This window comes from Balaenoptera musculus, chromosome 11 (assembly GCF_009873245.2).
Source record: "Balaenoptera musculus isolate JJ_BM4_2016_0621 chromosome 11, mBalMus1.pri.v3, whole genome shotgun sequence".
Classification (NCBI taxonomy): Eukaryota; Metazoa; Chordata; class Mammalia; order Artiodactyla; family Balaenopteridae; genus Balaenoptera; species Balaenoptera musculus.
The window spans coordinates 88,647,210-88,674,216 of record NC_045795.1 but is presented as its reverse complement, the minus strand read 5'-3'; the positions used below and the strand labels follow the sequence as shown (position 1 = coordinate 88,674,216).

Here is a 27,007-nt window from a genome sequence, read left to right as displayed (position 1 = left end):
ATGTTTAAATTAGTAATTATATAGTCTGAAATAAGTAAGAAGATATTAACTCTGGTAATCTCAGATATTGGGTAAATGGGTGTGTGGTATTCCTTGTTCTTTCTGAATTTTTTAATAACATTAAAAGTCCATATTTTTACGTATGTATAGAACTTTTTAATTTAGAAATTACCTTTGCTTGCAGTGAGGAAGATGGAGTAAGAATTTGAAGCCCAGCCGCGTGATTGGCCCAGGAGCACTGGCGAAAATGGGTCCCCCTTGAAGCATGATGTTTCAAAGGTCAGCTCACCCCCCTCTATGCACGGTGTCTCCTGCAAAGATTATGTTTTGAGACGTTTTGTTTTGAACTTGTTTGAAAGGCATGAATTTGGGGCGGGGGAGGTTTAGGAGAACAGGTAAGGAATTGCTGTGTATTCTTTTCTTTTTTTATACATCAGGTTCTTATTAGTTATCTGTTTTATACATATTAGTGTATATATGTCAATCCCAATCTCCCAATTCATCCCACCACATCCCCCCTGCCGCTCTCCCCCCCTTGGTGTCCATAGGTTTGTCTCTACTTCTGTGTCTCTGTTTCTGCCTTGCAACCAGTCATCTGTACCATTTTTCTAGATTCCACATATATGCATTAATATACAATATTTGTTTTTCTCTTTCTGACTTACTTCACTCTGTAGGACAGTCTCTAGGTCCGTCCACGTCTCTACAAATGACCCAGTTTCATTCATTTTTATGGCCGAGTAATATTCCATTGTATATATGTACCACATCTTCTTTATCCATTCCTCTGTCAATGGGCATTACGTTGCTTCCATGACCTGGCTATTGTAATAGTGCTGCAATGAACATTGGGTGCATATGTCTTGCTGAATTATGGTTTTCTCTGGGTATATGCCCAGGAGTGGGATTGCTGGGTCATATGGTAATTCTATTTTTAGTTTTTTTAAGGAATCTCTGTACTGTTCTACCTAGTGGCTGTATCAATTTACATTCCCACCAACAGTGCAAGAGGGTTCCCTTTTCTCCACACCCTCTCCAGCATTTGTTGTTTGTAGATTTTCTGATGATGCCCATTCTAACAGGAGTGAGGTGGTACCTCATTGTAGTTTTGATTTGCATTTCTCTAATAATTAGTGATGTTGAGCAGCTTTTCATGTGCTTCTTGGCCATCTGTATGTCTTCTTTGGAGAAATGTCTATTTAGGTCTTCTGTCCATTTTTTGATGGGGTCATTTGCTTTTTTAATCTTGAGCTGCATGAGCTGTTTATATATTTTGGAGATTAATCCTTTGTCTGTTGATTCATTTGCAAATATTTTCTCCCATTCTGGGGGTTCTCTTCTCATCTTATTTATAGTTTCCTGTGCTGTGCAAAAGCTTTTAAGTTTCATTAGGTCCCATTTGTTTATTTTTGTTTTTATTTCTATTACTCTGGGAAGTGGGTCAAAATAGATCTTCCTGTGATTTATCTCAAAGAGTGTTCTTCCTATGTTTTCCTCTAAGAGTTTTATAGTGTCCAGTCTTACGTTTAGGTCTTTAATCCATTCTGAGTTTATTTTTGTGTATGATGTTAGGGAGTGTTCTAAATTCATTCTTTTACATGTAGCTGTCCAGTTTTCCCAGCACCACTTATTGAAGAGACTGTCTTTTTTCCATTGTATATCCTTGCTTCCTTTGTCATAGATTAGTTGTCCATAGGTGCGTGAGTTTATCTCTGGGCTTTCTATCCTGTTCCATTAATCTATATTTCTGTTTTGGTGCCAGTACTGTATTGTCTTAATTACTGTAGCTTTGTAGTATAGTCTGAAGTCAGGGAGTCTGATTCCTCCAGCTCCATTTTTTTCCCTCAAGATTGCTTTGGCTATTCGGGGTCTTTTGTGTCTCCATACAAATTTTAAGATTTTTTTGTTCTTGTTCTGTAAAAAATGCCATTGGTAATTTAATAGGGATTGCACTGAATCTGTAGATTGCTTTGGGTAGTATAGTCATTTTCACAATATTGATTCTTCCCATCCAAGAACATGGTATATCTCTCCATCTGTTTGTGTCATTTTTTTATTTCTTTCATCAGTGTCTTCTAGTTTTCTGAGTAGAGGTCTTTTACCTCCTTAGGTAGGTTTATTACTAGGTATTTTATTCTTTTTGTTGCAGTGGTGAATGGGATTGTTTCCTTAATTTCTCTTTCTAATCTTTCATTGTTAGTGTATAGGAAAGCAAGAGATTTCTGTGCATTAATTTTGTATCCTGCTACATTACCAAATTCATTGATTAGCTCTAGTAGTTTTCTGGTGGTGTCTTTAGGATTATCTATGTATAGTATCATGTGATCTGCAAACAGTGACAATTTTACTTCTTCTTTTCCAATTTGTATTCCTTTTATTTCTTTTTCTTCTCTGATTGCTGTGGCTAGGATTTCCAAAACTATGTTGAATAATAGTAGCAAGGGTGGACATCCTTGTCTTGTTCCTGAAGTTGAGGAAATCCTTTCAGTTTTTCACCATTGAGAATGGTGTTTGCTGTGGGTTTGTCATATGTGGCCTCTATTATGTGGAGGTAGGTTCCCTCTATGCCCACTTTCTGGAGAGTTTTTATCATAACTGGGTGTTGAATTTTGTCAAAAGCTTTTTCTGCATCTATTGAGATGATCCTATTGTTTTTAGTCTTCAATTTGTTAATATGGTGTATTGCATTAAGTGATTTGCGAATACTGAAGAATCCTTGCATCCCTGGGATAAATCCCACTTGCTCATGATGTATGATCCTTTTAATGTGTTGTTGGATTCTGTTTGCTAGTATTTTGTTGAGAATTTTTGCATCTATGTTCATCAGTGATATTGGTATGTAATTTTCTTTTTTTGTAGTATCTTTGTCAGGTTTTGGTATCAGGGTGACGGTGGCCTCGTAGAATGAGTTTGGGAGTGTTCCTTCCTCTGCAATTTTCTGGAAGAGTTTGAGTAGGATGGGTGTTAGCTATTCTCTAAATGTTTGATAGAATTCATCTGTGAAGCCATCTGGTCTTGGACTTTTGTTTTTTGGAAGATTTTTATTTGCAGTTTCAATTTCATTACTTGTGATTGGTCTGTTCATATTTTCTATTTTTCCTGGTTTAGTCTTGGAAGGTTATACCTTTCTAAGAATTTGTCCATTTCTTCCAGGTTGTCCATTTTATTGACATAGAGTTGCTTGTAGTAGACTCTTATGATGCTTTGTATTTCTGTGGTGTCCATTGTAACTTCTCCTTTTCCATTTCTAATTTTATTGATTTGAGCCTTTTCCCTTTTTTCTTGATGAGTCTGGCTAAAGATTTATCAATTTTGTTTATCTTCTCGAAGAAGCAGCTTTTAGTTTCATTGATCTTTGCTATTGTTTTCTTTGTTTCTATTTCATTTATTTCTGCTCTGATTTTTATGATTTCTTTCCTTCTACTAAGTTTGGGTTTTGTTTGTTCTTCTTTCTCTAGTTCGTTTAGGTGTAAGGTTAGATTGTTTATTTGATATTTTTCTTCTTTCTTGAGGTACGATTGTATTGCTATAAACTTCCCTCTTAGAACTGCTTTTGCTGCATGCCATAGGTTTTGGATCGTCGTGTTTTTGTTGTCATTTGTCTCTAGGTATTTTTTGATTTCCTCTTTGATTTCTTCAGTGGTCTCTTGGTTATTTAGTAACATACTGTTTAGCCTCCATGTGTTTGTATTTTTTACGTTTTCTTCCCTGTAATTTACTGCTAACCTCAGAGCACTGTGTTTGGAAAGATGCTGATAGGATTTCAATTTTCTTAAATTTACTGAGGCTTGCTTTGTGACCCAAAATGTAATCTATTCTGGAGAATGTTCCATGTGCACTTGAGAAGGAAGTGCAATCTGCTGTTTTTGGATGGATTGTCCTATAAATATGAATTAAATCTATCTGGCCTATTGTGTCATTTAAAGTTTGTGTTTCCTTATTAATTTCTGTGTGGATGATCTGTCCATTGGTGTAAGTGAGGTGTTAAAATCCCCCACTATTATTGTGTTACTGTCGATTTCCTCTTCTACAGCTGTTAGCATTTGCCTTGTGTATTGTGGTACTCCTATGTTGGGTGCATATATATTTATAATTGTTATATCTTCTTCTTGGAATGATCCCTTGATCATGATGTAGTGTCCTTCCTTGTCTCCTGTAATAGTCTTTATTTTAAAGTCAATCTTGTCTGATATGAGAATTGCTGTTCCAGCTTGCTTTTGATTTCCATTTGCATGGAATATCTTTTTCCATCCCCTCACTTTCAGTCTGTATGTGTCCTTAGGTCTGAAGTGGGTCTCTTGTAGATAGCATATATATGGGTCTTGTTTTTGTATCCATTCAGCCAGTCTTTGTCTTTTGGTTGGAGCATTTAATCCATTCACATTTAAGGTAATTATCAATATGTATATTCATATTACCATTTTCTTAATTGTTCTGTTTTTGTTTTGTAGGTCCTTTTCTTCTCTTGTGTTTCCCACTTAGAGAAGTTCCTTTAGCTTTTGTTGTAGAGCTGGTTTGGTGGTGCTGAATTCTCTTAGCTTTTGCTTGTCTGTAAAGCTTTTGATTTCTCCATCGAGTCTGAATGAGATCCTTTCCAGGTAGAGTAATTTTGTGGTAGGTTCTTCCCTTTCATCACTTTAAATATAGTGTGCTACTCCCTTCTGGCTTGTAGAGTTTCTGCTGAGAAATCAGCTGTTAACCTTATGGGAGTTCCCTTGTATGTTATTTGTCATTTTTCCCTTGCTGCTTTCAATAATTTTTCTTTGTCTTTAATTTTTGTCAATTTGATTGTACTTCGGCATGTTTCTGCTTGGGTTTATCCTGCCTGGGACTCTCTGTGCTTCCTAGACTTGGGTGGCTATTTCCTTTCCTATGTTAGGGATGTTTTCGACTATAATCTCTTCAAACATTTTCTTGGGTCCTTTCTCTCTCTCTTCTCCTTCTGGGACCCCTATCATGCGAGTTTTGGTGTGTTTAATGTTGTCCCAGAGGTCTGTTAGGCTGTCTTCATTTCTTTTCATTCTTTTTTCTTTATTCTGTTCTGTGGCAGTGAATTCCACCATTCTGTTTTCCAGGTCACTTATCTGTTCTTCTTCCTCAGTTATTCTGCTATTGATTCTTTCTAGTGTATTTTTCATTTCAGTTATTGTATTGTTCATTTCTATTTATTTGTTCTTTTATTCTTCTAGGTGTCTGTTCTTTAATTCTTCTAGGTCTTTGTTAAACATTTCTTGCATGTTCTCGCTCTTTGCCTCCATTCTTTTTCTGAGGTCCTGGATCATCTTCACTATCATTATTCTGAATTCTTTTTCTGGAAGGTTGCCTATCTCCACTTCATTTAGTTGTTTTTCTGGGGTTTTATCTTGTTCCTTCATTGGTACATAGTCCTCTGCCTTTTCACTTTGTCCATCTTTCTGTAAATGTGGTTTTCATTCCACAGGCTGAAGGATTGTAGTGCTTCTGCTGTGTGCCCTCTGGTGGATGAGGCTCTCAAAACTCCAGAACCCCACACTCTGGAGGCCCTGCTTTGGCCTGCTTTGGACATGCTGCCTCTCCCCTTCTGCACAGGTCCTCTGTGAATTCTTAATATCTCTGCTGTCTAGTTACTTTTTCAGTGTGTGAGGAACCTGAGAAAATATTCTTTCTTTAAAATATCATTAGTAGGAGCAGTAATAGTACTACCTAATTTTATTGACTACGTAGCTATATGCCTGGTACCACTTTACATGCATTTAAAAATTGTAACCATCAAGACAGAGACTGAGGTGGGAAGAGAGAGAGAGAAAGAGAGAGAATATTAGTTTCCTCAATTACAGTTGATGAAACTGAGTGATACAGACTCTGAGAGATTAAATAACTCCCTTGAAGCCATTTACTTAGCTGGTTACTTAGCTGGTAAGTGGTGATGCCAGACAGTAAATCCAGGAATGTCTGACTCTTAAAACCTAGGGTTCATAACCACAAACCCAGGAAATGCAAATACCCTGTGTATGTGCTGCCAGTCCCTATTCCTATGTCCACGGCAGACATTATTAATCGATACTGGCACTTTCTATTGGACTACCTCTGTGTGCCTTCCTTCCCCACAGAGCTCTGCCAACAGCCACTACTATGTGATTGGAGTTGGCGTGTAACATGAGTTGCCATTCTTTCATCAACTATACTGACTTAAAAATTCATACTCTCAGTCACTAAGATATACTTTGAGGAAAAAAGTAGCTAACTCATCATCAATTATTATCACGCTGTCAGTAGTAATATCACATAGGCATGGTTATATATGTCTTTTAGTTGGTGACAGGTCGGAAAAGAAGTGAAGGATTGTTAATTTGGACTGCAGTGCATGCAGCCAAAGAGTGATGATCACAGACTTTGTTTGATATGGAATATGCATTTTTAATTATTTAGGCAAGTGACTCATTGTTACTAGTTCCAAAGTATAAATAACACTTTAGAGACCATGTGTCCAACCATCTGCAGGATTCCCGTATAACGTGTGTTCTAATGAACTTAACTATACAATTGGGAGCTGTGCAAGCAATTAGTTGCTTTCTCTTTGTCCTCTGATTTCACCAAGGCTGGCAGAGGAAGGAAGAATTTTGTAAGGAAAAAGAGTAAAGACAAATAGTTTTAATGGGTGGGGGTGTCATGAATGGTATGGCCATTTGCGCATAGTCCCAAAGAAAGTATAAGGGTCCTGAAATCCTTAAAAGCAGGTTAAGGTCTTCTGTGTTACATTAGTTTCCTGAAAATCCTCAGACTATAAAAAATGGAGAACTACCCACCCAAGGGAAGCCCAGCAGTGGGCTACAATTAGAAGTGAGTCCATCGAATTTTTCAACACTTGTTTCAATTATAACAAGTCCCATACATTTTTCTGAGAAAGGCTGCAGACAATGATCATTTTTGAAGTGATGATTTCAGCGAGAGGATGGAGAAATCCATGACGGCTGTTACAGAAACTTTACGTCTAGTAGAGTAGAAAGATGCAAGACCTCTGGTGAGATGAAAAATTCAATAGTTCCTACTTAAAAGCTCTTTTCCTATAACGTGTGGTACAGATAGTAGTTAAGACATTAAGATATTTTATAAAAATCCATAACATATATTGTAAGGGATTTTATATTTTATGTAAGCAGTTATGGGTGTTTCCATATTGACAGTCATAGTCATTTTCTTACTTGCTTTCACACATGAAAATCATTACATCTTACAAATACTTACATTTGGCTTAAAGTGTCCAGCAACTATTTGGCAAGAACCTATTTTGTTCCTTGTTATTTTAGTTAAAATTTTCTTACTCATTCCTTCCCACAAACCTGAAAGTTATCATCACAGATGAGAAAACTGAATTTCGAGGGGCTTGCTAGGTCATACAACTGGAAAGTGGGGGAGCCAGGCTTTGAAGTCTGAAATATTGGGTTCATATCTACCTAAAATATTGAAGGCTACCTCTTGGATTTCATCACTACAGGTAAGCAATGTGACCTTAGGCAAGTCCCTTTTTCTGAATTCATCATATAAAATAATGATGTTAAACTAGATATCCTATTTTTTTCTACCAAGGGAGTCTAATCCTGAACAATGACAAATGTAAAAGCACAAACAACACAGCACATTATAGAGGTTATACATACACACACACATTATATCCATATTTGCATACATACATATTAAATACATATATACTTAAATACAAATATATATAGATATATGTATATAGATATATGGATGTAAATATAGATAAGAAACTATGCTATATCTATATACTTTTTTCCTGATTTCTTTTTTTTTTTTTTTTTTTAACTTTTTGGCTGCACCACGCAGCATGTGGGATCTTAGTTCCCCAACCAGGAATCAAACCCATGCCCTCTGCAGTGGAAGCGTGGAATCTTAACTGCTGCACGCCCACGGAAGTCCCTATATCTATATACTTTAACTACATGCTATAACTAGCACAGTGTCTTCGTCAAACATTTTTTTTTTAACATCTTTATTGGAGTATAATTGCTTTACAATGGTGTGTTAGTTTCTGCTTTATAACAAAGTGAATCAGTTATACATATACATATGTCCACAAATCTCTTCCCTCTTGCGTCTCCCTCTGTCCCACCCTCCCTATCCCACCCCCTCTATGTGATCACAAAGCACTGAGCTGATCTCCCTGTACTATGCGGCTGCTTCCCACTAGCTATCTATTTTATGTTTGGTAGTGTATATATGTCCATGCCACTCTCTCACTTTGTCCCAGCTTACCCTTCCCCCTCCCCATATCCTCAAGTCCATTCTCTAGTAGGTCTGCATCTTTATTCCCATCTTGCCCCTAGGTTCTTCATGACGATTTTTTTTTTTTTTTTTAGATTCCATATATATGTGTTAGCATGCAGTATTGGTTTTTCTCTTTCTGACTTACTTCACTCTGTATGACAGACTCTAGGTCCATCCACCTCACTACAAATAACTCAGTTTCGTTTCTTTTTATGGCTGAGTAATATTCCATTATATATATGTGCCACATCCATTCATCTGTCGATGGACACTTAGGTTGCTTCCATGTCCTGCCTTTTGTAAATAGAGCCGCAATGAACATATTGGTACATGACTTTCTGCATTATGGTTTTCTCAGGGAATATGCCCAGTAGTGGGATTGCTGGGTCGTATGGTAGTTCTATTTTTAGTTTTTTTAAGGAACCTCCATACTGTTCTCCATAGTGGCTGTATCAATTTACATTCCCACCAACAGTGCAAGAGGGTTCCGTTTTCTTCACACCCTCTCCAGCATTTATTGTTTGTAGATTTTTTTTTTTTAGAAAGTTGTTTTTTTTGTTGTTGTTGTTTTTGTTTTTTTGTGTTTTTTTAAATTTTTATTTATTTATGGCTGTGTTGGGTCTTCGTTTCTGTGCGAGGGCTTTCTCTAGTTGTGGCAAGTGGGGGCCACTCTTCATCGCAGTGCATGGGCCTCTCACTATCGTGGCCTCTCTTCTTGCGGAGCACAGGCTCCAGACGTGCGGGCTCAGTAATTGTGGCTCACGGGCCCAGTTGCTCCACGGCATGTGGGATCTTCTCAGACCAGGGCTCGAACCCGTGTCCCCTGCATTGACAGGCAGATTCTCAACCACTGCGCCACCAGGGAAGCCCTGTTTGTAGATTTTTTGATGATGGCCATTCTGAGTGGTGTGAGATGATATCACATTGTAGTTTTGATTTGCATTTCTCTAATGATTAATGATGTTGAGCACTGTTTCATGTGTTTGTTGGCAATCTGTATATCTTCTTTGGAGAAATGTCTATTTAGGTCTTCTGCCCATTTTTGGATTGGGTTGTTTGTTTTTATGATATTGAGCTGCATGAGCTGCTTGCAAATCTTGGAGATTAATCCTTTGTCAGTTGCTTCATTTGCAAATATTTTCTCCCATTCTGAGGGTTGTCTTGTCGTCTTGTTTATGGTTTCCTTTGCTGTGCAAAAGCTTTTAAGTTTCATTAGGTCCCATTTATTTATTTTTGTTTTTATTTCCATTATTCTAGGAGGTGGGTCAAAAAGGATCTTGCTGTGATTTATGTCATAGAGTGTTCTGCCTGTGTTTTCCTCTAAGAGTTTGATAGTGTCTGGCCTTACATTTAGGTCTTTAATCCATTTTGAGTTTATTTTTGTGTATGGTGTTAGGGAGTGTTCTAATTTCATTCTTTTACATGTAACTGTCCAGTTTTCCCAGCACCATTTATTGAAGAGGCTGTCTTTTCTCCACTGTATATGCTTGCCTCCTTTATCAAAGATAAACGCACGTACCTTATCTGCGTGGGTTTATGGTATGATATGGTCACCTTATCTCTGGGCTTTCTATCCTATTCCATTGATCTATATTTCTGTTTTTGTGCCAGTACCATACTGTCTTGATTACTGTAGCTTTGGAGTATAGTCTCAAGTCAGGGAGCCTGATTCCTCCAGCTCCGTTTTTCTTCCTCAAGATTGCTTTGGCTATTCGGGGTCTTTTGTGTTTCCATACAAATTATGAAATTTTTTGTTCTACTTCTGTGAAAAATGCCAGTGGTAGTTTGATAGGGATTGCATTGAATCTGTAGATTGCCTTGAGTAGTAGAGTCATTTTCACAATGTTGATTCTTCCAATCCAAGAACATGGTATATCTCTCCATCTATTTGTATCATCTTTAATTTCTTTCATCAGTGTCTTATAATTTTCTGCATACAGGTCTTCTGTCTCCTTAGGTAGGTTTATTCCTAGATATTTTATTCTTTTTGTTGCAATGGTAAATGGGAGTGTTTTCTTAATTTCATGTTCAGATTTTTCATCATTAGTGTATAGGAATGCCAGAGATGTCTGTGCATTAATTTTGTATCCTGCTACTTTACCAAATTCACTGATTAGCTCTAGGAGTTTTCTGGTAGCATCTTTAGGATTCTCTCTGTATAGTATCATGTCATCTGCAAACAGTGACAGCTTTATTTCTTCTTTTCCGATTTGGATTCCTTTTATTTCTTTTTCTTCTCTGATTGCTGTGGCTAAAACTTCCAAAACAATGTTGAATACTAGTGGTGAGAGTGGGCAACCTTGTCTTGTTCCTGATCTTAGTGGAAATGGTTTCACTTTTTCACCATTGAGGATGATGTTGGCTGTGGGTTTGTCATATATGGCCTTTATTATGTTGGGGAAATTTCCCTCTATGCCTACTTTCTGGAGGGTTTTTATGATATATGGGTGTTGAATTTTGTTGAAAGCTTTCTCTGGATCTATTGAGATGATCATATGGTTTTTCTCCTTCAAGTTGTTAATATGGTGTATCACATTGATTGATTTGCATATATTGAAGAATCCTTGCATTCCTGGGATAAACCCCACTTGATCATGGGGTATGATCCTTTTAATGTGCTCTTGGATTCTGTTTGCTAGTATTTTGTTGAGGATTTTTGCATCTATGTTCATCAGTGATATTGGCCTGTAGTTTTCTTTGTGACATCTTTGTCTGGTTTTGGTATCAGGGTGATGGTGGCCTCGTAGAATGAGTTTGGGAGTGATCCTCCCTCTGCTATATTTTGGAAGAGTTTGAGAAGGATAGGTGTTAGCTCTTCTCTAAGTGTTTGATAGAATTCATCTGTGAAGCCATCTGGTCCTGGGCTTTTGTTTGTTGGAAGATTTTTAATCACAGTTTCAATTTCAGTGCTTGTGATTGGTCTGTTCATATTTTCTATTTCTTCCTGGTTCAGTCTCAGAAGCCTGTGCATTTCTAAGAATTTGTCCATTTCTTCCACGTTGTCCATTTTATTGGCATAGAGTTGCTTATAGTAATCTCTCATGATCCTTTGTATTTCTGCAGTGTCATTTGTTACTTCTACTTTTTCATTTCTAATTCTATTGATTTGAGTCTTCTCCCTTTTTTTCTTGATGAGTCTGGCTAATGGTTTATCAATTTTGTTTATCTTCTCAAAGAACCAGCTTTTAGTTTTATTGATCTTTGCTATCATTTGCTTCATTTCTTTTTCATTTATTTCTGATCTGATCTTCTTGATTTCTTTCCTTTTGCTTACTTTGCGGTTTTTCTGTTCTTCTTTCTCTAATTGCTTTAGGTGTAAGGTTAGGTTGTTTATTTGAGATGTTTCTTGTTTCTTAAGGTAGGATTGTATAGCTATGAAATTCCCTCTTAGAAGTGCTTCTGCTGCATCCCATAGGTTTTGGGTTGTCCTGTTTTAATTGTCATTTGTTTCTAGGTATTTTTTTATTTCCTCTTTGATTTCTTCAGTGATCTCTTGGTTATTAAGTACTGTATTGTTTAGCCTCCATGTGTTTGTATTTTTTACAGATTTTTTCCTGTAATTGATATCTAGTCTCATAGCATTGTGGTCAGAAAAGATACTTGATATGATTTCAATTTTCTTAAATTTACCAAGGCTTGATTTGTGACCCAAGATATGATCTATCCTGGAGAATGTTCCATGAGCACTTGAGAATAATGTGTATTCTGTTGTTTTTGGATGGAATGTCCTATAAATATCAATTAAGTCCATCTTGTTTAATGTATCATTTAAAGCTTGTGTTTCCTTATTTATTTTCATTTTGGATGATCTGTCCATTGGTGAAAGTGGGGTGTTACAGTCCCCTACTATGATTGTGTTACTGTTGATTTCCACTTTTATGTCTGTTAGTATTTGCCTTATGTATTGAGGTGCTCCTATGTTGGGTGCATAAATATTTACAATTGTTATATCTTCTTCTTGGATTGATCCCTTGATCATTATGTAGTGTCCTTCTTTGTCTCTTGTAATAGTCTTTGTTTTAAAGTCTATTTTGTCTGATATGAGAATTGCTACTCCCGCTTTCTTTTGATTTCCTTTTGCATGGAATATCTTTTTCCATCTCCTCACTTTCAGTCTGTATGTGTCCCTAGGTCTGAAGTGGGTCTCTTGTAGACAGCATATATACGGATCTTGTTTGTATGTCCATTTAGCCAGTCTGTGTCTTTTGGTTGGAGCATTTAATCCATTTACATTTAAGGTAATTAGCAATATGTATGTTCCTATTACCATTTTCTTAATTGTTCTGGGTTTGTTATTGTAGGTCTTTTCCTTCTCTTGTGTTTCTTGCTTAGAGAAGTTCCTTTAGCATTTGTTGTAAACCTTGTTTTGTGTTGCTGAATTCTCTTAGCTTTTCCTTGTTTGCTAAGGTTTTAATTTCTCCGTCAAATCTGAATGAGATCCTTGCTGGGTAGAGTAATCTTGGTTGTAGGTTTTTCTCCTTCATCAGTTTAAATATGTCCTGCCACTCCCTTCTGCCTTGCAGAGTTTCTGCTGAAAGATCAGCTGTTAACCTTATGGGGATTCCCTTGTGTGTTATTTGTTGTTTTTCCCTTCCTGCTTTTAATATTTTTTTCTTTGTATTTAATTTTTGATAGTTTGATTAATATGTGTCTTGGCATGTTTCTCCTTGGATGTATCCTGTATGAGGCTCTCTGTGCTTCCTGGAATTGATTAACTATTTCCTTTCCCATATTAAGGAACTTTTCAACTATAATCTCTTCAAATATTTTCTCAGTCCCTTTCTTTTTCTCTTCTTCTTCTGGGACCCCTATAATTCGAATGTTGGTGTGTTTAATGTTGTCCCAGAGGTCTCTGAGACTGTCCTCAATTCTTTTCATTCTTTTTTTTTATTCTGCTCTGCAGTAGTTATTTCCACTGTTTTATTTTCCAGGTCACTTATCCGTTTTTCTGCCTCAGTTATTCTGCTATTGATCCCTTCTAGAGAATTTTTAATTTCGTTTATTATGTTGTTCATCACTGTTTGTTTGCTCTTTAGTTCTTCTAGGTCCTTGTTAAACGTTTCTTGTATTTTCTCCATTCTATTTCCAAGATTTTTGATCATCTTTACTATCATTATTTTGAATTCTTTTTCAGGTGGACTGCCTATTTCCTCTTCATTTGTTAGGTCTGGTAGGTTTTTGCCTTGCTCCTTCATCTGCTGTGTGTTTCTCTGTCTTCTCATTTTGCGTAACTTACTGTGTTTGGGGTCTCCTTTTCGCAGGCTGCAGGTTCGTAGTTTCTGTTGTTTTTGGTGTCTGTCCCCAGTGGCTAAGGTTGGTTCAGTGGGTTGTGTAGGCTTCCTGGTGGAGGGGACTAGTGCTTGTGTTCTGGTGGATGAGGCTGGATCTTGTCTTTCTGGTGGGCAGGTCCACGTCTGGTGGTGTGTTTTGGGGTGTCTGTGGCCTTATTATGATTTTAGGTAGCCTCTCTGCTAATGGATGGGGTTGTGTTCCTGTCTTGCTAATTGTTTGGCATAGGGTGTCCAGCAGTGTAGCTTGCTGGTCGTTGATTGGAGCTGGGTCTCGGCGTTGAGTTGGAGATCTCTGGGAGATTTTCGCCGTTTGATATTACTTGGAGCTGGGAGGTCTCATGTGGACCAGTGTCCTGAACTTGGCTCTCCCACCTCAGAGGCACAGCCCTGATGCCTGCCTGGAGCACCAAGAGCCTGTCAACCACACGGCTTCAGAGTTATGTTGAGTGACTGGGCACATGGAGTTCAGTTGAAGGATATTTTATCTGTATGCTGGTGTAAACTTTAGCGGGTCCCGTCTCAGTCCTGTAGACATTTCTGAATCCCAGGGTAAAAGTCACTTGCAGTGTTCAGGTAGGGATCCATGTCATGGTGGCCAGGAAAAGGCCCTGACCTTCGACCCGCCCTCCATCCAGGCTCTCCTACTTCCTCCTGGCTGCCATGCCCTGCTCCTCCTCAAACATTTTTTTTAGACCTCAGTTTCTCTTAAATTAAACGTGGGGGTGACTAGATCAGGACTTCCTAAGAAAGGTGAATATACTGTGCTTCAGCAAATTCTCCAAACCCTTGTTTAAATGGAAGATTGTGCATATGAGCAGCTTTGGGAATCTGATGAAAGATATTACAGATTTTTCTCAGAAAATAGACATGTGCAAATAGATTCCAGGCTTATCTATCTGTCAGAATAGTAACTCCCGGACTATGAATTCCAGAAGTTTTCATTGTGACATTCTATCACTGTAAAGTGCTATCTTCATAACAGGTTTACTTGAAAATGACCACTTTTAAAATTTGAGTTGTATTGCTATTTTTTTCCCTGACAGTTGAATATAAATTGTAGGAAATACAGTATTCTTAATTATATTTCTAGAGTATATTTTGGGACTTCTTCTACATTTTGACACATACTGCCAAATTGCTCTTTTAAAATGTTTTACCAATAAGTGTTACCAGGAGCTATCAACAGTTGACCATCTCCCTTGCTAACCCTAAGTACTATGATCATTCTTCCTCTTTACCTATCCTGTGGAGACTAATTGTGCTCTTTCTTTAAATTTTAATTTTACTGTTACAATTTTTGCACCCTGTTTGCATGTCTCAGATTTGAATTTGCCACAGCTACAGCCTTGGTTGTAAATATTTCTAACATCACGGCAAAATCTGAGAATGAAAAATGTTACCCTCTGAACAGTTATAGTTTCAGGAAGAAGTGCGAACATAGATGCTTTCTCTCTGGAGTAGTGGGTTCTCGTGTAACTCTAGGAAAGTTCAGTGTTGGTATAATCTGCATGTTTATTTTACCATGTACACTAGGCGTCCCCATTAACTAAAAAACTTTCTAAAGATCTGTGAAGCAGAGGCTTGGAGGATCCTGGGAAGTAGGATAATTTCGAAATGGTTTACAGTAATCTGCTGTAGGCATGCACTTCTATAGCTGCTGGGATGATAAAGAAATGGGCAAGAGAGTGGGGTAGAAACTGATTAAAGGTTTTGAAGGATTTAAGAAGTGTTGCTTATTCCAGTGCAAAGAGACTTTCTGCTCAGACTTGTAGAGAACCAAGAACTGTGAGATTGCTCTGCCGCAGAACCAGAACAGACGCTGAAGCAATTTTCCAACCATTTCATAACTTCTCAGAGTCCCTCAAGAGTAGCTGTTTCATTTGCTTAATTAAAAATATATATATAGGGACTTCCCTTGTGGCGCAGTGGTTAAGAATCCGCATGCCAATGCAGGGGACATGGGTTCAAGCCCTGGTCCGGGAAGATCCCACATGCCATGGAGCAGCTAAGCTCGCATGCCTAGAGCCTGTGCTCTGCAACAAGAGAAGCCAGTGCAATGAGAAGCCCAATCACCGCAACGAAGAGTAGCCCCCGCTCGCCGAGACTGGAGAAAGCTTGCACGTAGCAACAAAGATCCAACACAGCCAAAAAATAAATAAAATAAATTAAGTAAAAAAAAAAAAAAAAAATATATATATATATATACACATGTATAATAGGAAGTTGTGCAATTTATCCTAGACCAGCATTTCTTGGTGTAAAAAAGAAAACATCTGTCAGCTATCTGAAAACACTGAAGATTAATATTACTTTGTTGTGGATTTTAGTCCGTAAATCATCAAGGGGATATGCTATTACTTATCATTCTGGAAGTTAATTTACTACTTCTGTGAAAAGAATATTCAGAGAACTGATGGAACGTAATTTTGTTCTTTCTAAATTTTTCTTTATTTTAATGGATTGTTTTCAAATATCGGCATTGTTGTAGGTCAGTTGTTCTCCAGGTGCCATCACCTGACCAGCAGGGGAAGCAGCAACATCTGGGAACTTTTAAACATGCAAATTCTTGGGTGCAACCCCAGATCTACAGAACCAGAAATTCGGGATGGAATCCAGCATTATTGTGCTAACAAGCCCTTCAGGAGTTGCTGACGGTGCCAAAGTTAACTTTTATGTACTGAAGTGAAAGTTCAACTTGAGTTTGAAGTTAATGTTTTATTTGTATTAGATGTCAACTCAGATTTCACCTCGTCACTTTTCTTAACAAAATAGTTTGCTTCAAATGGCACTCTATCTTTTACTGCATAATGATCAACATGATCATAACTACATCTTTTCAGTTAACAGTTTTTAAAAAGTGTTTCATTAATAATGTCATAATGTGTGATTAGCACTTTGCATATGGCTGAGTTATTCACATATTTGAACTCATTTTCATCTTTACAACAGGCTGATGATACAGGTGTTACTATTAATTTAGCTATGCAGATGTTCAGCAGAAAATATTGTATCCTCGTACCCTATGGTATTTATAAATTACAGAAAAAAGGAAGAATTATCAATTTGTTTAGAAATAGATAATAATATAAACAAATTCGAGGTCACTTCTGTTTCTACCAGAAAGGAAAAGATGAAAAAGAACATATTTTTTTCATGTTCTAAGTATTACAACACAATTTCATCATATATTAAGAGTTGAAAAATCCTGATCCCTTAGAAAAGACCTGTATAATTGACAAAACTTGAATTAATGAAGTTCAATAATGACCACAACTTAGAAGTGAAAGAGTAAGAGTAAAAATCTCTAAGTAATATATACACAATACATGTTTCAATCTTGAAAACTGCCTTCAAGGAAAAAAACACCTTGACTATAGAATGCTTTCTACAAAGGGTATAATATTGTGAAACACTCCCATCTGGTGGTTGACTCTTTTAATTACATTTTTATTAACATAGCAAAATTATGATACTTCTACTCATTAACTTCATCAAAGAGGCATGTGCTGGTATTTTAAAAATTAATTGTAAAACATAGTAAATTTTTATACTCTATGATGAAATGTATTATCTTAGAAATATTTTCCCTGTGAAGTTATAAACATAAATTATAAATATTTAATCATCAAAATCATTCTAATATACATTGTACAACAGTTAACTTCTTTGTATGTAACTTGCTGAAATTTACCTCCCCCCCAAAAAATTTGTATTTAATCTCATAAGTGGTTTCACTGAGGTGATTACTGACTTACATAGTTGTTTTACAAAACATTAAAAACAACTTCTCCTGAAAGCAGAAAAGAGGGCTTGGCATCAGCTTTGAAAAAAAATTGTTTTTCCATGATCAGGCCTGCTGTATGTAGTTTTGTATTTTTACTGAGGCACCTGTATATTCTTTTTTAAAACTGAGATATAATTGACATATGACATTATATTATTTTCAGATATACAACATCTGACTTGATCTTTATATATATTTTGAAATGATCACCAAAATAAGTCTAATATAGTCTAAATATATGAATACTTATAAAATGCAAAATTCAGGTCAACAGGTTTTTTTTGAAGTATAGTTTTTTTTAAAGTATACAATATTAGGTAAGTTACAGGTGTACAACATAGTTATTCACAATGTTGAAAGGTTAAACACCATTTATAGTTATTATAAAACATTGGTTATATTCCCTGTGTTGTATAATATATCCTCGAAGCTTATTTATTTTGTACATAAGGGTTTGTACCTATGAATCCCCTACTCCTATCTTGCCCCTCCTCGCTTCCCTTTCTCCAAGGTAACCACTAGTATGTTTTCTATATCTGTGAGTCTGTTTCTTTCTTGGTATATTTACTAATTTGTTTTATTTTATAGATTCCACATATAAGTAATATCATACAGGATTTGTCTTTCTCTGCCTGACTCATTTCACTTAGCATAATGCCTCCAAGTCCATCCATGTTGCTGCAAATGGCAAAATTTTGTTCTTGTTTTTTTTGTGTGTGGTTTTATGGTTTGTTTTTTTATTTTGGCTGAGTAGTATTCCATTGTATATGTATACCACATCTTCTTTATCCATTCATTTCTTGATGAACACTTAGGTTGCTTCCCTATCTTGGCAGTTGTAAATAATGCAGCTACAAACATTGTATGTATCCTTTCGATTTAGTGTTTTTGTTTTTCTCAGCTATATACCCAGGAGTGGAATTGCTGGGTCATATGGTAGTTCTACTTTTGTTTTCTTTGAGAACCCTCCATACTGTTTTCCACAGTGGTTGCACCAATTTACATTCCCAAGAAGAGTTAGGGTTTTCCCCACATCCTCTCCAATATTTATTATTTGTGTTCTTTTTGATGATAGCCATTCTGACAGGTTTGAGGTGCTTTAGATTTGCATCTCCCTGATGATTAGCGATGTTAAACATCTTTTCATATGCCTGTTGGCCAGAGTATTTCCTCTTTGGAAAAATGTCTATTTAGTTCTTCTGCCCATTCTTTAATTGTTTTTTTTTTTTCTTTTATTTTGACTTGTATGACCTGTTTATATATTTTGGATATTAACCCCTTATCGGTGATATAATTAGGAAATCTTTTCTCCATTCTGTAGGTGTCTTTTCATTTTGTCAGTGGTTTCCTTTTCTGTGCAAAAGCTTTTAAGTTTAATTGGGTCCCAATTGTTTATTTTTGCTTTTATTTCCTGTGCTTTAGGAGACAGATCCAGAGAAAGATCGCTGAGATTTATGTTTAAGAGCGTTCTGCCTATGTTTTCCTCTAGGTGTTGTATGGTTTCCAGTCGTACTTAGGTCTTTAATCCATTTTGAGTTTATTTTTGTATATGGTGTGATCAAATGTTCTAGTTTAATTTTTTACATGTAGTTGTCCAGTTTTCTCAGCACTACATATTGAAGAGACTGTCTTTTCTCCATTGTATATTCTTGCCTCCTTTGTCATAGGTAATTGACCATAAGTGCATGGGTTTAGTACCAGGCCCTCTATCCTGTGCCATTGATCTGTGTGTCTGTTTTTGTGTCCACTTTGTAGTATACTCTGAAGTCAGGGAGTGTGATTCCTCCAGCTCTGTTCTTTCCTGGTATTGTTTTCTATTCAGAGTCTTTTGTGTTTCCATACAAATTTTAAAATGATTTGTTCTAGCTCTGTGAAAAATGCCATTGTTATTTTGATAGGGATTGCTTTGAATCTGTAAGATGCCTTGGGTGGTATCATCATTTTAACAGTATTAATTCTTCCAATCTATAAACATGGTATATCTTTCCATCTCTTTGTGTCATCTTCAGTTTCTTTCATCAGTGTCGTACAGTTTTTGGAGTAGAGGTCTTTTGCCTACTTAGGTAGGTTTATTCCTAGGTATTTTATTCTATTGGATGCGATGTTAAATGAGATTGTTTCCTTAATTTCTCTTTCTAATATTTCATTGTTAGTGTATAGAAATACAAGAGACTTCTGTATATTAATTTTGTATCCTGCAGCTGTACCAAAATCATTTATGAACTCTAGTAGTTTTCTGGTGGTATCTTTAGGATTTTATATGTGCAGTGTCATGTAACCTGCAAACAATGACAGTTTTACTTCTTCCTTTTCACTTTGGATTCCTTTTATTTCTTTTTCCTGTCTGATTTCTGTGGCTAGACCTTCCAGTACTATGTTGAATAAAAGTGGTGAGAATGGACATCCTTGTCTTGTTCCTGATGTTAGAGGAAATGCTTTCAGCTTTTCACTGTTGAGTATGATGTTAGATATGGGTTTGTCATATATGGCCTTTATTATGTTCAGATGTGTTCCCTCTATGCCCGCCTTCTGGAGAGTTTTTATCATCAGTGGATGGTCAATTTTATCAAAAGCTTTTCTGAATCTATTGAGATGATCACATGGTTTTTGTTTTTCATTTTAACACAGTGTATCTCGTCGCTTGATTTATAGATATGGAAAAATCCTTGCATCCCTGGGATAAACCCCATTTGATCATGGTGTATGATACTTTTAATGTGTTGTTGGATTCAGCTTGCTAATATTTTGTTGAGAATTTTTGCATCTATGTTCATCATTGATATTGGCCTATAATTTTTGTGTGTTATACTTTTGTCTGGTTTTGGTATTAGGATGGTGGTGGCCTCATAGAATGAATTTGTAAGTGTTCCTTCCTCTGCAACTTTCTGGAATAGTTTGAGGAGAATAGGTGTTAGCTCTTCTCTATGTGTTTGGTAGAATTCACCTGTGAAGCCATCTGGTCCTGGACTTTTGTTTGTTGGGAGCTTTTAAATTACTGATTCAATTTCTGTACTGGTAATTGGTCTGTTCATATTTTCCATTTCTTCCTGGTTTAGTCTTGGGAGATTGTACCTTTCTAAGAATTTGTCCATTTCTTCTAGGTTGTCTATTTTATTGGCATATATTTGTTTGTAGTAGTCTCTTATTATCTTTTGTATTTCTGTGGTGTCAGTTGTGAGTTCTTTTTCATTTCTGACTTCATTGATTTGTGTGTGCGTGATGTGTGTGCGTGATGAGTCTGGCTAAAGATTTATCAAATTTTTTTTTTTTTACAGGTTTCCTTTATTTATTTATTTATTGGCTGCATTGTGTCTTCGTTGCTGCATGCGGGCTTTCACTAGTTGCAGTGAGTGGGGGCTACTCTTTGTTGTGGTGAGCAGGCTTCTCATTGCAGTGGCTTCTCTTGTTGCGGAGCACAGGCTCTAGGCACACGGGCTTCAGTAGTTGTGGCATGTGGGCTCAGTAGTTGTGGCTCATGGGCTCTAGAGAGCAGGCTCAGTAGTTGTGGAGCACGGGCTTAGTTGCTCCATGGCATGTGGGATCTTCCTGTACCAGGGCTCGAACCTGTGTCCCCTGCATTGGCAGGCGGATTCTTAATCACTGTGCCACCAGGGAAGTCCCAGATTTATCAATTTTGTTTATCTTTTCAAAGAACCAGCTCTTAGTTTCATTGATCTCTTCTGTTGTTGTTTTCTGTCTCTATTCCATTAATTTTGCTCTGATCTTTATGGTGTCTTCTACTAACTTTGGGTTTTGTTTGTTCCCCTTGCTGTAGTTCATTTAGGTGTAAGGTTATGGTGTTTATTTGAAATGTTTCTTGTTTTTCAGATAAGCTTGCATTGGTATAAAGTTCCCTCTTAGAACTGCTTTTGCAGAAGATTTGGGGTTGTTGTGTTTTCATTTGTCTTCAGGTTTTTTTAAATTTCCTCTGTGATTTCTTCAGTGGTCCATTGGTTGTTTAGCCTCCATGTCTGTGTTTTCTGCAGTTTTCTTCCTTGTAGTTGATTTCTAGTCTCATAGTGTTGTGGTTGGAAAAGAGACTTGCTACGACTTCAATGTTCTTAAATTTATAGAGGCTTGTTTTGTGGCCTAGCATGTGATCTGTCCTTGAGAATATTCCATGTTCACTTGAAAAGAATGTGTATTCTGCTGCTTTTGGATGGAATGTCCTATATGTATCTATGAAGTCCACTTGATATAATGAGTCATTTAAGGCCAGTGTTTTCTTATTGATTTTGTCTGGATGATCTGTCCATTGATATAAGTGAGATGTTAAAAATTCTCTACTATTACTGTGTTACTGGTTTTTTTCCCTTTATGCCCATTAATATTTGCCTTATGTATTTAGGTGGTCCTATGTGTTTAGATGGTCCAAGGCAGCTGACTGCAGAAACCCAAGGAGCCCCAAGGCTAGTGCTGGCTCACTAGTGGTGGGCAGAGTCAGGGTCCAGAAGACTCTGGTGCAGTTGCCAGCCCAATGGTATGTGAAGCCAGGTCCTGGGGTTAGCACTGGCCTACTGGTGGGCAGAGCTGGGTCCTGGAGTCTGGTTGCAGGGTGCAGGGGTCCCAGAGCTGGTGTCTAATTGCTGGGAGGGGGGTCAGTTCCTGACACAGTTGGTATGGGGCCTGGGGTGTCTCAAAGCTTGTGCTGGCTCACTAGTAGTGAGGGTTAGGGCCCAGCTGGTCCCAGGGCAGGGTCTGGCCTGCTTGGTGGGCATTCTGTGCCACTTGCTGCAGGATTGTGGTTTTCTTATGTCTGCTGTCTGCCCCCTGGTGGTTGAAGCCGGTCCAGAGGCTAGAGCAGGCTTCCTGGAGGGCAGGGTGAGGGCCCAGGGGTTCTGGGGCTGGTGCCTGCCCCCTGGTGGGTGGAGCTGATTCCTGGGCTCTTGGGTGTCCAGAGGCAGCTCAGTGGGTCTTAAGGCAGCCTGTCTGCTTATGGGTGGGGCTGTGTTCCTGCCCAGTTATTTGCTTGGCCTGACACATCCCAGCACTGGTGGCCTATAGGCTACTGGGACAAGGTAGGGCTGGATCCTGGGGCTAAAATGCTAGAGCAAGGATTCCACGATGGTGCTTGCCAACACCAGTATCCACATGGTAGAAGGAGCTCCCAAGAATGGTTGCCACAGGGTCTTTGTCCCCAGGGTGAGCTGCATCAGCACCCTGACTCTCCACGAGACTCTCCAGGATCACCAGGTAGGTCTGATCCAGGCTCGTATCCATTTACTGCTTCTGCCCTGGGTTCTGGAGTACAGGAGAGTTTGTGCGCACCCTTTAAGAATGAAGTCTCTATTCCCCTAGGCCTCTCGTTTTTCCAGAAGCAAGCCCCACTGGGCTTTGAAGCAAAATGCTCTGGAGGCTCTGCTTCCTGGTCCAGGACCCTTAGGCTGGGGAGCCTGACATGGGGTTCAAATCATTCACTCCTTTGGGAGAACCTGTGCAATGTAATTATTCTCCAGTTTGTGGATCGCCCACTCAGGGATATGGGACTTGACTATATCACCAGTCTACCCCTCCTACCTGTCTCCTTGAGGTTTGTACTTTAGTAGAAAGTCTTTTCTGGTAGGTTCCAGTCTTGCATCAAGGGCAATTCTGTGAATATTTGTGATTTTGATGTGCCCTTGTGAGGAGGTGAGCTCAGGGTCTTTCTACTCTGCCATCTTGTTTGATCTTTCCCAGGTCAGTGGGTTTTAATAAGCAGACTAATTTGTTTTTTCCCTTACTGTTATTTGTTGTTTCCCATTTGGTGCTTTAGCTCATTCATTTACCCAACAATTATCTTTTTGAGATCTATTACATGCTGGGGCCAATTCTGGGTGTCAGAGCAGGGAAAAAGACAGGCAAAGTTGCTTTTCTCATGGAGCTCACATTGTAGTAGGAGCAGAGAAGAAAACAAAAAATCACATAAGGATATAAATTAATACAGTAATGATTGCTTTGAAGAAAGAAAAAGGAATAAAGTAGCAGCCCGTGACTATTTTAGAGTTGATAGTCAGAAACATCTTGTCTGAAGAAGTGACTTTTAAATGGCCTATGAGGCAGTTTATATAAGATTTGGGAGAACATTTCAGACAGAAAAATAGCAATTGCAAATGTCATTAGGTAGAAATGAGTTTTCCTGGGCTCTAGAAACACAGAGAAGGTCAGAGTGGCCAAAGCATAGCTCTCTCCAGAAAGAGAGTATGAGATATAGTCAGTATGGTAGGCAGGTCACTAAGATAGCTCATATGGTCATGTGGTTAGCAATTTGGAATTTTGGCTAAGTTCACTGAGAAACCATTAATATAATCTGATTTATACTTTGTAAAGCTCCCTGGGATTGTTTACAGATTGCAGAGGAGGACAAAAATGAAGCAAGAAAACCAGCCCTAGGAAAAAGATGTCTTTTGCTTGGTTTAGGATGGTGGTAATAGTGGTGAAGAACTATGAAAGGGTTAAAAATGTATTTTGGAGCTAGAACTGATAGGAGGTGATGCGAAACAATGAGAGAGAGTGGATCCAGGAATGACTTTCAGGCTCTTGGCCTGAGTCATTGAGTGGATCCTGGGGTCATTTATTAAGACAGAAAACCCGGGGAAAGAACAGTTTAGGAGTGCTAATGGAGAGTCTTTCATATTTCTGGACTCGCATTTTTCTCAAGTGCATTCATTAGTTGGGATATCTCCTTGTGACTCTCATTCTTTTATTTATTTAACACATATTTAACAAATGTCCGTCAGATGTCATACACTATACTAGACAGTTGATGTTTCCAGTAAAAAAAAAAGATGCAGCCACTACCCTTATAGAACTTCTAGACTAATCAGAGAAATAGACATGGTAATTAAATAGCCATACTATAAAAGTAAAACTGCAACAGTGATTAGTGCAAAAAATGAGAGGTAAGTAATGTTGTGATATGCTAAAGTAGCGTGATTTGACCTAGTTATGGAAGTCTTGGGAGGTCTCTCTTAAGAAACGACATTGAACTTTAAAACAGATCAGTGATCTTGTGAAGAAGAAATAAGAACTTTAAGGGGCTCATGACAGGAAGAAATTGACCAAATACTTGGAGCTGATAAAATATGAGTCTTAGCCTGAATTCCTTAACAGCAGAGCCTGCAGCAGTCAGGATATGGGCTACTAATTTAGTAGGGAGTACCGTCCTTATAAATTAGTGTTAGGCATTAAGGGAAAGGGAGAATGAGGCAGGGAACAAGTGAGAAACTATTAATAGAGGATGCACTATTCCACTGGTCACTGTTAAATGCAAACGACTGCTGTAATCCATGGGACCATGCTGTAAAAGGGAGGTGGGAGGGGACGTGGGAAAAGAGAGAAGGTTGGAATCTATCCACCAGTGTCCCTGTCTTATTGTGTAAACCTTTCCTCCATGGGGTGTTACTTCCTCCATGAGCAGGGTTCCGTGGCATCTCGTGCCATAGTAGCAAGGGAAGAAGCCTGCCGGAAGAGTTTCGTCCCGAGCACCCCACCCCCCCGCCCTTAATCTCCACCTGGTTTTATTCAGTTGTAGTCCACGCAGAGCCGCTGCTGCTACAGGCAGACAGCACCTAGAGTATCGGAAGCAGGGCATACGAGGCATTGGATGCAATCACCGTGACAGGATGGGAGTGAGGAAGGGAAGAAGGGGAAATGATGGGATCTGGGAGCTTAGGAGGAGTCTGACCATGCTGGATATTGAAGAACAGTTAAAGATGTTTGTCCCTCTCTTAAGGGCACTGGGAAGTCATTGTGGGGGATCAGAATAGGGATGAAAGTGGTCCAGCTAACGTGTTCACAGGGCAGAGCTGGGGGCTGATGCAGGACATACACAGGCAATAATCTCAAGAGGATTTAGTGTAGGTTGAGTGTGGGGGACAGGAGAAAGCTGGGTGTGAAGGATGGTGCCTAGGTTTGTGGCTTGAGTACTTGGATGGGTGCTGTTGCTTCAAATCACTGAACTGTACAGCTGCAGGGTGGGGGGGGGGGGGGGCAGGGGGGGGGGGGGGGGGAGCTGAACAGCTTTGGAAGGGGGCAATTAGGCCTTCGCTTTTGAAACACTTCTCCCCCAGTCATCAGAGAGCAGACATCAAAACTTCAGATATAAGAAGAATTCTAGGCTAAAAATACCTTGAAGTCACTGGCCTGCATGTGACAATCAAAGCCTTGGATGGATGTGACACTTCAGGGAGACAATAGAGTGGGAAACAGACTTGGAATTGAGTCTGCCAAGAACTTCAGGATCCAGTAAGTTTGGATGCCATATTTTCTTCCTGGAGAATTCCAATGTAGCAAATTTATCAATTCATTTCAATTACTGCTTTTTAGGTTGCATGCAGTGAGCTGTTTTCTAGATATAGTTTGGCTTGTTTTCCGCTATTATATGTTCTGACCACATTATCTTAAAACCATACAGTTTCTAAACATGATCAATAAGTCAGCTTTAAACTCAACCTCACCTTTCTAAAGCATTCCTAAGAGGAGTGAGGGAATAAAAAATACATACTGTATGTAAACTGCTTAGTACACAGAAAACACTTTTAAAAATCACAATTGTCCATAGATTGTCTGCTGGGCCAGATGCAGTGCCCCAATTACCCACTAGCCTTATTTGAAAGTACAGCATATTGGATGTTTTCTTGCAAAGCAACACTTCTACATTGTTCTAAAAACAATCAGATGAATATACATTCATCTTAATTTCACATTTATCATAAACATAGAGTTTATTGGCATATTACAGTTTGTAGATGTGCATGATGTTAGATGGTCTGTTTGTAAATATAGTCATTCAAATCAAAATACTTTATTTATACCTCATTTGCGTTCTACTAAATTATAGTTCATTTATAGATATCCCAGGATCAGAGGCAACTGAAGTTAAGGTTGATACATAAGTTCTGATTCTTCTCATCTGGGTAGAAAAGAATACAAACGTTTTTAGAGTACATGAAGGTGAACGTTTATTTGGAAAGTTGAATTTCTTGTATACTGAAAATATTTTTTTAAACCATACATATTCATAAGTGTAATACAAACACCACCTACAATACAAACACATTTTTAGCAAGTTCTACTATGAATATTAATCTAAGCCAACAGAAAATCAGGTAAACCAGTTTCTACATACCTTGTATCTGTTTTGGTGTTGTAATCAAACAATTTAAGATACAAACAAAGAAAGCTTTGGCTCAACCCTACTTATTTCACTATGGGCACACTAGGATATATACGACCACAGATTACAAACCCAATCCCTTTATGATCAATGTAAAATTGTTACAAGAATCATATCTTAATGACATGTAAACATTTTTAGGGTTTCAATTGGCAATTGTGTTTTAAATGCTTAGAAAATCACACCAACACTTCTCATTTTTGTTCTCTCTTGAGCTCATCTCTTCCATGAATATAAAGTAGGAAAAATATTATTTGAGAATTCCAGCATAATTTCATTGTGCTTTACACTTTTATAAACATGGATACATCTAAAACATCAGATGCCTTTACACCAACAGAATAAATCCCCCAAATTCACATTTTCTTATAAATACACATGCAAAATTAGTGAAAAACACTTTTGTATAGCAAAGACCCTGCTTAATTATCTTCGGATTAATAATTTTTGATGGCATGTGCAAATCATACTGCTCATTGAACAGTAGATTTATTTCCTGCAGATTTGTTT

At 37.9% G+C, this 27,007-nt stretch overlaps 1 long non-coding RNA gene across 1 annotated transcript; it reads left to right on the top strand.

The window, feature by feature from the left end:
- Positions 1 to 205: 205 nt before the first annotated feature.
- On the top strand, positions 206 to 27,007 carry LOC118903815. The gene is made up of 4 exons (XR_005021869.1): positions 206 to 279; positions 21,692 to 21,823; positions 25,392 to 25,566; positions 26,162 to 27,007. It is a non-coding gene; the product is annotated as an uncharacterized LOC118903815 (long non-coding RNA).